At 29.8% G+C, this 12,752-nt stretch overlaps 1 protein-coding gene across 2 annotated transcripts in view; it reads left to right on the plus strand.

Moving 5' to 3' along the window:
• LOC129917141 (metabotropic glutamate receptor 2) overlaps nucleotides 1-12,752 on the plus strand; it is a 644,700-nt gene that overhangs the window by 582,765 nt on the left and 49,183 nt on the right. The gene's annotated exons all lie outside the window — the stretch shown is intronic.

Raw genomic sequence — 12,752 nt, forward strand, 5'->3', positions numbered from 1 at the left:
TGGAATCGTCTTTCTCTTCTGTGGTGGCGTGCCTACAAATCAGGGTTATGTTGGCAATTTTACAGTACCTTGCTATATTATTAGGCGAAAAAAAAAACAACTATTTGGTCAGGCCCGTAGGCAGGGGAGGGGGGGGGATTGCCCCTCAATTTAATTTAAAATGCCCTACCTTAAAATAACCCTACCTTGGAAAATACCTTCAAAAATGCCCTACACTGAGGGAAAAAACGCAACGTAAAATGTCCAACGTTGATTTAATGTTGAAAAAGTTAACATGAAACTTCTTCAAAATAAAACTGAAACAACGTAAGAAATTTTTTAATTTTTGTTGCATTTTATCATTCTAATTTTCAACAGTGAGATAGCACGGTGAAAAAGCATTCGCCTAGAGACCCAAGAGTTGTAAGTTCGATCCCCAGCGGCTATTCTATATTTTTAATAAATTGATGCTTTTTTTTAAGTTGAAACACTTTTGATTTTAAGATGTTTTATAACGGTAAACCACTTTAAACTAACGATGTGCTACTTTGATTTTAAAATTTTCGTCTTCAACGCAAAATCATTCCGAAAAATAGTTGAATCAACGTGGTTTTCGTTGATTTTAAGTTGTTTTTTCCCTCAGTGTACCTTCAAAATGTTCTTCTTATAAAAATGCCGTACCTTCAATAATTCCTTGCCTTAAAAATGCCCTACCTTAAAACATTCCCTAGTTATGAAAATGTCCTACTTTCAAGAATGCTCTAGCTTTTAAAATGGCCTAACTTCAAAAAGGCTGCCCTTATAAAAATGCCGTACCTTCAAAATTGCTCCAGCTTTAAAAATTCCCTGCCTCAAAAGTGCACTACCTTCAAAAATGCCCTATTTATGAAAACGTTCTACCTTCAAAAATGCCTTTCTTTTGAATATGCCCTCCTTTTAAAAATATCCTAATTATAAAAGAGGCGTTAAATTTCTCTTTTATGATATTATAGTACGCGAAACAACTGAAGATATCTCAGACATTTAAAAAAAATATCGGAAAGATTTAAACATTTTTGACAGAAGACAACGTTCTTGAAAGGAACCGGTACATTAGAGATTAGAGCATAACTTCAAAAACGAAAAAAGTACCTCAATATTTTGACTTTGGATTCCAGTTCGCAATAAAAAAAATGAAATAAGGCCCCAAAAAATGCACACAAAACATCAAATTTTGGGGTGTTGTTTCATTTTTGGATCCTTATTTCATTTTGTTTTTGAAGTATAATTTCATTATGAAATAAGGCCCCAATGAAATAAGACCCCAACACTAATTTTGGGGGGCCTTATTTCATTTTTCATAATTTACATGAAAATGCTAAACTGAATTGTCTTTCAAAAAACTTTTGTGAAATTCCGCTTAGACCCAGAATTGTCAAAGTACCGCTTATTTTTGGACTACGTGATGGTTTGCAGTCAGATTTTTACATTGAAAAGCATTAGTAAGTAACAGAATAGCTGACAACATCGCAAGATTTGTAATAAAAAAGAGTAATTTAATTATGAAAAAATACCCCAATTTGGGGCCTTATTTCATTTATTCTTTTGGAGCCTTATTTCCTGGGGCCTTGTTTTGTAGAACCGAGTTCAGCACACAAAAAAACTTTAGAAAAGATCGGTTAAGTCTCAAATACAAAATAAAAGTTTAATGTTTTTAATCTTTGTAAAATATGTTCAAATTAAACGCATTTGCACAACAATGCTAATTTTCAACGGATGTTTAGGGTCTTACAATTCCAACAAGAGAAGAGCCTACTATGGTCAAAAATTATTTGAGAAGACTCGAAGATAGAACCGAAAGCCAAGTGCAGATTTAAAAAAAAAAAAAAATTTGGTTGTATATTGTGCTCAATTGGGATTTCAAGAAAAAAAAGCAATGAAATAAATTACATTTCACTACTTATCAAAGATAACGCTGTTGAGCCCACTACCTAGTCATATATTGTTTTCGACATTTGAAATATTTTTAAACCACGATATCTTCTAAACGATATCTCGTAGAAAAAAAAGTGTCAGAACGTTTTTTTTTTTTTTAATTACAAAACCTACAAGTCATCCATATACTTTTTTTTGTAACTTTTCCCATTTCAAAGTTATATATGAAAACATTAAATTTTTGACATTAAAACTTGAATAACTTTTTATGCACACATATGTAGGACTTTTGACACTTTAATCGATATTTAAAATATTCAGCTTTATGCGAATTTATTTCTGGGTATAATGTCTATTTTGGCCGGACTAGAAGAAGACCAGTACCAATAATTTTTGAAAATAAAAAAATTACTAGCAGCATCTGGGTGGTTGGAAAATTTAGGATAAATGGTGTATGAAAGGGGAAAAATAAATTGCCCACAAACAAATTGGTGGAAAGGGGGGGGTGGGCGAAAAAGTGGGGTGGGTGTCGAAAATCGTGGCTTTTTACAATTTCTGTCAAGTAGATCTCCTATCGAAACAAATTAAAAGCAAAAGTTGTAGATCGTAAAAGTGTCTACAACTTTTATTCAAACCATTATTTTATATAACCTCAAAATATTGAAAAAAAATGCAAAAATACAATTTTTTAATTTTTATTTTTATCTTTTACAAAACTGGTTGGATTTTAACAAAACTTAGTCAAACATTACTTTGTTATATTTTCTATGTATGTATTTAAATTTTTTTTGAGCAAAAAGCTAATTTTTGGATTTTTGACGAATTTAATTTGAAAAAATAGCCCATTTTTCAAACAAAAAAGTTACCGAAAAAATTTTTGATTTTTGAAATAAATGGAGTGCAATTATTTAGATTAAAACCTATTATTTAAGATTGTGTGGAAAAACTATACTTTTGTTTTAAAAAATATTGAGAAAAATTGAAAAAATAAAAAAACGATTTTTAAGATCGATTTTTCCGTAATTGACAGTAATATTGGCGAGAAATAATTTTTCATAGAAACTAAATTATACTTTTCTAATGGCCTTTGATCTTCTTAATTTGAATCTAGTATTACAGTAGCTCTAACGTGAAAAGTTTTTGAGATATTGAATTTGAAACGTCCAAAACACTATTTTTGTGATGTTTTGCATGGTAATATCTCAAAAACGTGATGTGATAGAATTTTTTTGACTTCGAATTCGAGCTCAGCGCCCGAAAAAACCATTAGAAAAATATATTTTTCTATATTCTATAAAAAAAAACTTTTTGACTAGTGAAATTGCACAAGGCATTCGATTTTTTCTGCCCGTATGTTTGCATTTTTTTCAATATTTTGAGGTTAATATGAAAAAATGGTTTGAATAAAAGTTGTATATACTTTTACGATCTACAACTTTTGCTTTTAATTTTTTTCGATAGGAGGTCTACTTTTGACAGAAATCGTAAAAAAACACGATTTTTGACACCCACCCCACTTCTTCGCCCACCCACCCCCTTTCCCCCAATTTATTTGTGGGCAATTTATTTTTCCCCTCTCATACACCATTTATCCTAAATTTTCCCACCACCCTTATGCTGCTAATAATTTTTTCAACTTTTGCCCTCTGATGAAAACCGGATTGGCACTGGTCTAAAGGTAAGGTATCTGTTATAAAACGGAAACTCTTTACACAATGCCCATGTTAAAATCTATGAAAATTTGAAAATGGTTGAAGCAAAAGTATTTAGCGCGCGACAATGTAGGTGTCTTAAAAACTGTAGATGGGGAAAATTCTTTAGTTCTATAGAATAAATGTTTCTCTTTCCGGAGCTAGTAAAAATGTCCTACAGTAAAGTTTTGAATTGAATGTCAAAGCTTTTGTTAAAATCGAACAATAGCAACATAAACTTGTTGTTTGTATTGCAAGGCGTTTTTATTTTTCAAACAAATTAAATGGAGGATTCGATAGAACAAGAGAAAAAAGTTTAATAAACAAAGTTAGAATTTGTAACCTATTATTCTCCTGAGGATGAAAATGTGAAATACACACACACAGATTATGCTGTGTTTTCACAATAATAATTCAACTGTGAAACGTTCAAAGTTTTTTTTTGAAGTATTACTGTTCCTAATATACAATAATGATGTATGTATACATCTGATAACTCCAAAAAATGTTGTCATTCAAGGGTTTTAAATAATATATATTGAGAAATCAGGGATTTTATATACCTCCTATATTAATACATTGTTAAAAAAAAATGTCAGGAAGCAGTGGTGAATTAAGGGGGGGGGGGACTCAGGGGGTCCAACCTCTTACACTTCAATTCATAACTTTCTGCAAATTTGAATGTTGACTTACTAGTTTCAAATGAATAATTTCCTGTATGATTTGACATTCGAAAGGAGATAGTTTTTCAAAATTAGTGAAAAGAGTTTTAATTTGGTACATATTGTAACAAGAATTGCATTACTTAAAAAATTCATATTTACAAATCTTTCCACTTTTCGTAGCCTAATAAAACACAGCATTAGACAATTAGCTCAGGCAAATTAGTAAATTAAATCGCATTTTTCGCTGGACAAAATTTTCCCTTGGAATCTGTTCGGGTGTTTGTCCTTATCATAAAAATCTATTTGTTGAGTTTTATTGATCACATCCTCAAAATTGAGATGCTTAGATTTAGGTTAAATGATAGCGCAACAGTTTTTATGTTTATGATTTGAAATAGTGTAAATTAAGCCTATTCACATTAACTGGAAAACTGACGTTATTTACCCCCCCCCCCCCCCCCCCCCCGAAAACCGTATAAAGCAAAAATAAGAGTTGTCAGATCTTTGAACTCAATATTAATATGCCTATGGCTACAAAATTGTGTACTTACATTTTGGTTATACCTCTACTCCCAAAATTTGCTCGACCTAGTAGTGGAAAACTATCTTTTTTTCACTTTTGACTAGTACCTACCTACCTACATAGGGAATCTCGGCGTTAGATAACTTCTACAATATGATGGTTACAATAGGTACCGATTGTAAAAAGCTCTTTTTATAGATAATAATTACAAGAACTATAGTTTATTTCAAACAATTCAAAAGTTTGTCAGATATATGAAAAAATGTCATTTTGCCTCTACCTTCCGAGACAAACCCGCACTTTGACCAACTATAAAATTGTATTTAATCAACTCACGGAATTGGTTCACATATCGTTTTTCAGATAATTTTGTTGTTAATAAGTCTTACTCTTGTAATTTTTTGTAAAAATGATAACAATGGAGCTATTCAATAAAAACGATACCAACCTCTTTTCCAAGATGGCGGCTGCTCCCGACCTCCCATCATCCCAACAAATTGACTTTTATGATAAGGACAACCACCCGAACACATTCCCTGAAAACAATTATGTCCCGCGACAAATGCGTTTTCATGCCCATGTTTTGGCTAATATATCTGAGCTAAATAGTCGACAAAATAAGTTGATAACTGACAGACGACAGAAGTCTAATAGGAAAAAATTCAAGGCCACTAGAAAAAGATTCAAGACCTCTAAATTTACTTTATAGGGGAAAGGTGCTAACAGTGAGACAATCCATTTTTTTTTTTTTGGAAGCAAGCACAGTAACGTTTTTTTTGGTTAAAACGTTTATTTCCCCAAATTAGTCAAAATATGGTCATGAAATCGCATTTTTCGGGGGACAAATTTTTTTTCATGGAATGTGTTTGGGATTTGGGTGTTTTTTGTCTTTATCATAAAAGTCAATTTTACTTTTTAGACTTTCGCGGTTGTTATTAGACATGATAAAAATTATTATTTCGGATTATTCCGCGTTTAAATTATTTCAGAGTGCAATTTCGTGCTCACCCCGAACGTTGCGTAGTATAAATTGCATTGTGTGTAGTCATGGTCACGGGAAAACTGATTTTAACAGTCAATTTGTTGGGATGATAGGAGGTCGGAAGCGGTCGCCATCTTGAAATAGAGATTGGTATCGTTTTTATTTAATAGCTCCATTGTTGTTCATTTTAACAAAAAATGACAAAGGTTAGGAAGTTGGTCAAAGTGCGGGTTTGTCTCGCAAGGTAGGGGCAAAATGACATTTTCTCATATAGCTGACGAACTTCTGATTCGTTTGCCTTATTTATGAAAAATGAACTATTTAATAAATAAGCCCAAAATTGCGTTATTGTAACCATCATATTGTAGAAGTAACCATCATATTGCTGAAATTCTCTTTGTACTAGTTAAAAGTGAGAAAAAAGCAAGTTTTCTGCTGCTAAGCGGAGCAAATTTTGGGAGTAGAGTATGCAGTTTTATAACCATACACGTTTTTACATCGAATTCAACTATAATTTCTGACAACTCTTATTTCGAGCTTAATACGGTTTTCGAGGGGTTAAATAACATTAGTTTTCCAGTTAATTTGAATAGCCTAAACGCTAAATTTACACTTATAAATATAAAAACTGATGCTCTATCATTTTTCCGAAATATGAACGTCTCAATCTTGAGGATGCGACCCATAGAACTCTTTAATTTTCTTTTCGTTTACTCTTTACTTTATTTTGTTTTGATCTTTATTCTTTAATTCGTTACTTTTCTCTATATTCTTTCATTTCTTTTGTTTTATTTATTCTTTTTTTCTAAATTCATTCTTTTCTCTTCTTTTGTAAAAATTTATTCATTTCTTTTTTTGATTTTCTTTTGCGTTAACATTTATTGATTTCTTCTTTGATCTCGTTTTTATATTTAAATGTATGCATTTCTTTATTGATCTAAATTTTTTGTTTTTCATTTAAATTCATTATTCTGTGGCCACAACCAATAACCGCTTAAGTGAGTTAAGACAAAAATTTTTCAGTGGTCTTACAATGCTTTTAGGCCAGTCATTATGTCGGAAAAAACGGCTCAGAAATGCAAAATGACCAAGAAAGCTAAATTTTGGATATGTTGTAGGGGATGCTTAAAAAAGCTTAACCTGAAACTTTCCACCAAGATTTCCTATGAGCTTTTTCCACAATAACAATTTTTTTTTGACAAAAATTACGAGCTCCAGCCGCCAACAAAGTCGTTTAGTCCGCACCCACCGCCAAGCAAGCCGCTCGTTCGGTTGTGAAAAAAAAACAATCATTAATGTTTTTTTTTATTGTCAAAAAAAAAAAAAAAATACGAAATTGTAGGTCTGAACAGGGTCTACAAATTTGATTTTAATATTTTTTTGGATATTTATCACCAAAAAATAGATAATGTCAAAAAACAAATCGCAATTTTTGACTTTTTTGATCGATATCTCGAAAACGGTTTATGATACGCAAAAAATTTTCGTATTTCGAAGGATAGCCGAGTTATTGTCAAAAAAGTTATTGCGGAAAAAGCTCATAGGAAATCTTGGTCGAAAACTTCAAGTTAAGCTTTTTTAAGCATCCCCTACAACATATCCAAAATTTAGCTTTCTAGGTCATTTTGCATTTCCAAATGTATATAATGACTGGACTATTTCTAATTCTATTTCTAATTCAAAGTCTACATATTTTTAATTTTGTAACTAAAAAAAAAACGATAGATTAAAACCATCTTAAACATTGACATTGAGTTGTTTTTAATTTAAATTAAAAAGCATTATAATAAAACCTAATTTTTGTTTTCTTTTTCGACTTAAGCAGTTATTGGTTGTGGCCACATATATGTACATTAGGGTGGACCAAAAAAATTATGTTTCATTATTTTGATTTGCTCTACCGCTAACTTGTTTTCTCGACACAAAATAATGCTACCCTAATTTTTTCACAATTTTTCGATGATGTTTAGGGGTTGCGCGCACCCCTTTATTAAAAAAATAAGCTCTTTTAGTTTTTAATTTTTTTAAAGCTTAAATAATTTTTGTATCGAAAAGCTGTTTGAGTAAAAAGTATTGAGTATCAATAGATAGACTTATTCCCAGGCGTTAGAAGTCGAAATTACTGATAAATGCTGGGAAAAAAGCCTTAAGACTATGTTTTACTATTTTTTATAACGGTTAAAATTTTTGTATCGTATTCCGCATCAAATTTACTATAAAAACCGTGCTTTTATATTGCTCAATTCTTCTTAGTGATAAAAGAAAAATAATTTTTAAAAAAGATCTTGGGCGCCGAGATTTGATAACAGTATTTTGTAGAGGAGTTAAATACGATAATTTTTCATTATGGGAGGGGTGGTCTATCTGGCTCCGTTTAGGCGGGAATGGCAATTTTCTAAAAAATGACTTTAAATAATAAAAAAAAATATTAAAATACAATGGCAGCACTTACAGTTATGAAAGAATTTGTTTTATTTTTCAATTTTCTCAAAAACTAGAAAGCATTAAAACATATGGACTTCAGTATTTGATAAGGAATCAATTGTGACACTTTATTTTATCAGCCATTTTTTGTATTGTAATCCACAATCTTGACAAAAACAGTATTTAATGTGTTTTTAAAACTTTTTTTCCCAATTTTTTACTTTTTAATCGATTATTTCAAAAAAAAAAATGATTGAAATAACTTTCCTTCAAAATTAGAATAAAGTGTACAGTTCTAGCTTTTGAAAAAGGTATCATTCATTACTGTAAGTGTTGCCATTGTATTTTAATATTTTTTTTATTATTTAAAGTCATTTTTTAGAAAATTGCCATTCCCGCCTAAACGGAGCCAGATAGACCACCCCTCCCATAATGAAAAATTATCGTATTTAACTGCGGAATACGATAAAAATAATTTTAACCGTTATAAAAAACAGTAAAACATAGTTTTAAGGCTTTTTTCCCAGCATTTATCAGTAATTTGGACTTCTAACGCCTGGGAATCAGTCAAAAATATTTTTTTTTTTGAAAAAAGAAAAGTTGAAGTAAGTAGATCTATTGATACTCAATACTTTTTACTCAAACAGCTTTTCAATAAAAAAATTATTTAAGCTTTAAAAAAATTAGAAACTAAAAGTGCTTATTTTTTTTTAATAAAGGGGTGCGCCCCTAAATATCATCGAAACATTCTGAAAAAAATAGGGTAGCATTATTTTGTGTCGAGAAAACAAGTTATCGTTAGAGCAAATCAAAATAACGAAAAAATGATTTTTTTGGTCCACCCTAATGAACGTATATGCATATACATGTTTAAAATAATAAATATCCATAATTTACAAAAATAAATGCACTTACCCGAGCTGCAATATGTTGTGCACAGCATCTTGTAGTGCCTGAGATTGCTAAACGTTGATTGGTGAAACACACATTTATGAAGCATATACATATGTACGTCCCTTACTTTGGCGGACACTTTGTGGCGGAATCAAAAAAATTTATCTCATTAATTGTAGCTAATTAATTGCTAATTTGTTGCGCAAACCAAAAATTTGTAGCTCGCATAGTTTTTGAATTATTGAATTTTCCGCTAAAATGAGTCTGAAGTTAGCGGACAAAATCTGAAATGATTGAAATTAATGAGTTTAGTTGACCTCCAAATTTGCTTTTTAAATGCTTTTCAATTAAGAAACTTTAAAAAAATAATGTACAAATATGTACAATAATGTAAAAAAAGAGTTTTTTAAAGTTTCGTGCATTGGTACAGCGAACAGGAATTGCACTTTTTAAACTTCAAATTGAAATAGAAAATGACTGAGAGGAGCTACAAAATCAATTTTAACGCAACAAATTTTGTTTTGCAAAGCAACAATTTCTAGAAAAGAAATAAATTTGAAAATTCAACTTATTTGAAAATTTTGACCGTTACATATGAAATTGAGTCTTATTTTAGCGGAATATTGAATACTTAACAAAAAAATTGTTCAAGCTACAAAAACCAAGTTTATGTAATTGAAAAGCATTTAAAAAGCTACACATTTGGAGGTCAACTAAACTCATTAATTTCAATCATTTCAGATTTTGTCCGACTTATTTTAGCAGGAAATTCAATAATTCAAAAACTATGTGAGCTACAAATTTTTGGTTTGCGCAACAAATTAGCATTTAATTTGCTACAATTAATGAGATAACATTTTTTTTTATTCCGCCACAAATTGTCCGCCAAAGTAAGTGAGGCCATGTATACAATGAATGAAATTACCAAACCATAAAAGATGTATAATAAAAATTAAAAAAAAAAATAATTCAAAGGCTGACGGATGGGATGTTACATAATCACAATTATTAAATCATTTTTTTTTATCTTAATTATATAATTAATATTTTTGATTCTTAACTTTTTTTTAAATTTTAATTCACTAACTCTTTTTCATAGATAATTTAGTACCTAGATATTTAAATTGGACTTTCTTTTTTAAGACAATTTCAAAAGCAACAAAAATTAATTTCTTTTTTTAGAATTGCATTCTTTTTGTTTACTTTTCTTTTTTCTATCAAACTTTAATTTTTCTATATTTTCTATTTTTTTTTTTTGTTAATATGTATAGCTACCTCTTTGTTTTTTGGTAATCTACTTTTCTTTTCTTTTTAGTTGTTTTAGTTCATGGTATAAGAAAAGAAGATATCGTCGCTTCCAAGGCAAAGTGGCATAAGTCGGAATTTGCTTATTTTCAGGAGAGACATTTAAAGTTTTTTGAATCATTAAAAAATTGTTTTCGTTGTCAATATAAAACAAAACTCAAAAGTTATATAGGTACACTGAAAAATTGCATTTTTTTTGCTATGAGGTGGTATACTAAGTTTTATAGAAAACGCAATATTAAAAAAAAAGACTGGAGTTATGCCGTTTTTCGAAAAAATAGAACTATTTTCGAAATTGTTTTTTTCTGTCTCTATGGAAAAAGTGCCATTTTGCACGTTATTTAAAGACGAAACTAAAAATATAATATTATTTTAAGTCAATTTTATTTATTTAATAACGAAAAAGATAAAAAAAATGCGATTTTTCTAACATATACGAAAAACATAAACAAAAACTTATTTAAATTCATTTTTTTAACTCAGTTACAGAACCGGACTTACGAACAGTATAATACGACAAAAAAGCCGAAATGATGTAAAAATCTTCCTGGGTTGCTCTTTTTGTATGGGGCATTAGGTCATATGCATAAAAAAATAGTAAATGCTTTTACTTGAAAAATTGTAAAGTATGAACATTTTTTATCCTCATTTTGTATCCTCATTTTGTATCAAACCTAGTATATACTTATTAATTTCATATTGCCTAGTATTTACTATTTTTTATGCATACGGGTCATTTTCTAGTTGTGCTGTTTTCTTCAAAAACCCAAAACCAATCCTATCTACGATAACGGCATAACTAAAGAAATGCCAGTAATGTTTACAAAATGACAGGGATATTTGTGAAAATTAACAGGGGCACTTTTTCATAACGTGGGAACTAGAAGAAGATTACACAGAAAAATTGCGTTTTTATTTAATCAGTTCTGTGCTCTAAACTCAAAAATGACAAATTTCGACTTATCGTCGGTCTCCTTAGGAAACATCGTAACTCCCAAAATCAAAATTTTACAGGAGAGACGAGTAAACAAACAACAGAGTAGTTGGGAAGAAACGCGCTGTGCAAAATTTGAATTTATGTCTATTAAGAGTTTTCGGAATGACTCCAAATTTTCTGGGTTGCTCCGCTGACATATTTTCTAAAGAATGGTAATCAAAAGTCATTTTTGAAAAAAAGTGGAGTTACGAGGTTTCCTTATGAGACCGACGTTATGCCACTTTGCATTGAAAGCGACGATATGATCACGCGAAGAAAGTCTGTATTGAGAACTGTCAGATCTCTCCTTTTATTAGATTGGAAAAATTTACCTTCCTCTTTTCTTTTCTTAAAATGCCTGTTTTTGGTCTAACTTTCCTGTGCTATTTTCTTATTTTAATATGTGTTTTAAATGAATCTTAGGAAACACATTAACTTTTAACGTTCTTAGCACCGAAGATGAAAATACTACCTATAGAAACAAAATTTCGGCAAAATGTTGCTATTTGTCAAATTTTACAATAATTAAGCTTTAACTACAATTACCTAAAAAGTAGGAAATTTAAATAGATTATATGAAATTTTGATGATTTTTTGTAGGAAATAACATCAAAATATTGTCATTTTATTGGCCATAAGATATAAAAGTGAAATAATAAAATTTGAAGAGAAACTGATTAAAATATGTGAAAAGAGTTCTTTGTCAAACATGTAGGTATGTTTAAAAGTTTCAAAATAGTCGTTTTACTGAATAAATATCTTCTACAAACTGTAATTCTACTAAAAGACCATATATTGGTCAATAAACGTCGATAAAAAACCAATACATGGCAAATATATATATAGGGCTTTCTTAACTGAGCCAACTTTGAAAAACTAAGGACGCCATCATGTTCAGAATACTCGAAATATCGTCAGAAGATAGGAGCGCCATCTCACGGTAAAAAAAGTTGCATTTTCAAGCAGTGTTTTCACTTTTGTTTTTTTTTTTTTTTTATCAAAATTATTTTAAAATAACTAAATGTAAAATAAGAATGGAATTAAAAAAAATGAACGATTATGTATTTGTTTTCTTATAGAACTTAACAATTTTAATCAGAAGTTCAGAACAGTATTAATGCAGTAAGGCAATGCAATAAGGCAAAAGGAGTAGGTACTCTATCCATTTTTAATTGATTTATTGGTTGGTTGGTACCCTCTTAACAAAAAAATTCCTTTTTTTTATCATTAAATTAGTTTACAATTTTTCTTTAAATTATTGATTGTTAAGGTTATTTGAAAAATTGTCAATTAAATAATCAAAATTTAATCGATACAAATTTAAAAGCAAACCTAAGAACTTGGTACACTTTTACTTTTGTACTTTTTGTGCCAGCATAATTTTAATATAAGCATAGGA

This window comes from Episyrphus balteatus, chromosome 1 (assembly GCF_945859705.1).
Source record: "Episyrphus balteatus chromosome 1, idEpiBalt1.1, whole genome shotgun sequence".
NCBI classification, from domain to species: domain Eukaryota; kingdom Metazoa; phylum Arthropoda; class Insecta; order Diptera; family Syrphidae; genus Episyrphus; species Episyrphus balteatus.